Source organism: Lathyrus oleraceus, chromosome 7 (genome assembly GCF_024323335.1).
Source record: "Lathyrus oleraceus cultivar Zhongwan6 chromosome 7, CAAS_Psat_ZW6_1.0, whole genome shotgun sequence".
NCBI classification, from domain to species: Eukaryota; Viridiplantae; Streptophyta; class Magnoliopsida; order Fabales; family Fabaceae; genus Lathyrus; species Lathyrus oleraceus.
Genome location: NC_066585.1, coordinates 80,172,961 through 80,175,845, shown reverse-complemented (window position 1 = coordinate 80,175,845; position 2,885 = coordinate 80,172,961). Strand labels below are relative to the sequence as shown.

The window sequence follows — 2,885 nt, the reverse complement described above, 5'->3', positions numbered from 1 at the left end:
TTCCTTGTTTGTCGGTTTGTGTGGAGTCTGACGTAAGGCCATCGATTGGCAGTCGCTTTCCTGTGTGGGTTGGTTGGCGTGGGTAGCCGAGCTACGAGTGCTCTGATCTTTTTCTTCTCCGGTTAGAGAAGATACGTATGCATAGGATGCGACATCCTAGCGAGCACGTTTCCCTTGTCCCGAAATATGTCGACTCTGATGTCTGTGTCTGACAGACTACGTAAGCCAGGATGCGATATCCTGCGAGTCTCGTTCTCTTCCGGTCTTCTGTGTTCCTTCCAGCTTGTGCAGTGTTTGTGAGCAGTTTCTAGTAAACTTTCTTCTATTCTTTTGTGTGTGATCCCGTCGAGTACGACGGATGCGAGGGGTGCTAATACCTTCCCTTCGCATAAACCGACTCCCGATCCCATCTTTCTCTGGTCGCGACACCAGTCTTTTCCAGGTTTACTTCGAGCGTCCTTTCCCTCTTTTGGGATAATACCGCACTGGTGGCGGCTGATGTTGTTTCGTTTTCCCGCCGGTTTTTCGCGTTAATGCGACAGCTGGCGACTCTGTGGGGATCATAGAGAAGTTGACCTCTTGCTGGTCCATCTTCCTAAGCGAGTCTCTCCTAGCGCTCTTTAGAATAGGGTTTGGTTGCTTTACTGTCTCATTTATTGCATTCATTATTTATGTTTGCATTTATGTTTGCATTTATGTTTGTATTTATGTTTGCATTCATCATATTTTCATCTGGCTGGTTGTGTGTTTGTCTCTCTGTGGGGTGGGAGTTACAAGAGGTAAAAGGCCCAATACCCAGGCTATGAGTGAACTCTAGGACACCTAGGATTAGAGTGATTCTTGGGAAGAGGGTGGTATTGCGCCACTTAGCGGAACTTGATATCACGAGCAGTTCAGATCCTGATGGGGTATTATCGGTGCATACGTCGGGTGTGCACATGATGATATTCTATGAAAGGGTTGTTTATCCTGCGTTTCTCTTGACCTTACCCTGGCCTAGATGACACCCGTGAGTGGGGAGGGAATGAATCATTTTACAGGTACCGTTGTGACTTGTTGGTGACTCTTGGTTCTGTTGGTGACTTGGTTCTACAGAATGGGTTCCAGATGACGTCGGGTCTCAGATGACTTTGTGGTTCCGAATTCAAGTCGAAGCTTTGAACCTGTGCTCCGTGATACACAGCCAGCCAGTCGTGTTTGCATCATTGTGATCAGCTGTCGCGCGCGGATCAAAACGAGTAATTTGTAAAAGCGTAATACAACGATAATAAACTCGGATATCGTCTCAAGGATTCTTGTTGTAATAATTAAACGTAATCGAATGGGGGGTTGATTTGATGTTCAATTACAAAAATGCAGAAAATAAGTGATTATGAAAAGTGATTATTTGAATAAGCTGAAACGAATCAACCCACTATATCATCTTCCGACTTATCATTGATCCCTATAAAATTCCAATTCCCTAAAAGGGTCTGATCCTATTCGATTACAAAAACTACTGACAAGCGCAATAACAATTATACGAAGTCTGTCCCTGAATTCCGAGTAAAGCAAACGGATTAAAACTATTGCGAATTAAGCAAACGCAATATGATCGAACGCGATAATGCAAAAGCTACACTAATCACGAAATTGATTCAAAAGCAGACAACAATCAAATTAAAGAATTCTATCATATAAAAAAGTTTAAATTAAGAAAGTAATTGTGATTATAGATATAATTCAAAGGAACAGATTAATGGAAAATTATAAAAGAACCTCAAAGTGGCATCCGATTACAGTGAATTGATTCTTGGGAAATTAGTTCTCCATAGTCATTCTTTGCAAGCTCTCAAATTCGTACATGAACCGTGATTTTCCCGTTCCATTCCCCATGGTGTACGGCTGCTCGACCTAGGGGAAAACAAAGACCCGTTTACAACTCAACTGGGTCGACCCAGCCCACTATAAATGACCCAACAAAAATACAAATAAAATTCTGAAACTTCAACAGACTTTCTGGCCCTGCTACAGTCCGATTCAGCTCTCGACTTCTGAACAAAAGTTGTAGATCTTTTTCTTAGCTTTCCATCGACTGGTAGCACGTCTCAATCCGATACTCCTAGATCAAGATATGATTTTTCTCACGAAAGCTGCAAATGCTGAAAATTAAATACGAAAATTAAATAAGTGCAAAAATAACATAAATTATGAAAACACATTAAAACATAAAAATAATCAAAGCAAACCAAAGAAATGCTTGAGTACAAACATGAAAGAACGTGCATCAAAATGCACTGATCAATTTGCATCATAGCATGTTTATTTTCAAAAAATAATGCAAAAAAAAAGGAATGAAAAAAAAGCAAAAAAGAAAAAAGCTAATCTCCTCATGCATATCATTTCTCAGGTTCATTCAGGAGTCTATTCACTGTGAGAGATGGCATCCGTTCCAGATTTGAAGAGGAAGACGTGCACCTACAATTTTCACCGTGAGCCATTGACGTCTTTGATAGAGTTGAGCAACTTTGTGACCGGCGGTAATCAGAAGGTGTTTGTTGATCAGTATGGGGATTTGTTGACACTGTTAAAGATGGTGGTAGATCCAGTGCCGTTGCAGACTCTTCTCCAGTTCTATGACCCAGAGCTCCATTGTTTCACCTTCCAGGATTATCAGTTAGCGCCCACTCTTGAGGAGTACTCCATCCTGATGAATGTCCCAATCAGATATCAGGTGCCTTTCTTGGATGTTCCAAAGGAGGTTGATTTCAGAGTCATTGCCAGAGCTCTTTATTTGAGTATCAAGGAAGTGAGTGACAATTGGAAGTCGAGTGGTTATGTGGTGGGGTTGCCTTTGAAGTTCTTGTTGAGGATGGCTAGAGAAGAAGCAAAGAAGGGAAATTGGG

General features: G+C 41.7%; 1 long non-coding RNA gene across 1 annotated transcript in view; it reads left to right on the top strand.

The window, feature by feature from the left end:
* LOC127105525 (uncharacterized) overlaps positions 1-2,885 on the top strand; it is an 85,603-nt gene that overhangs the window by 25,296 nt on the left and 57,422 nt on the right. The window lies entirely within an intron of this gene.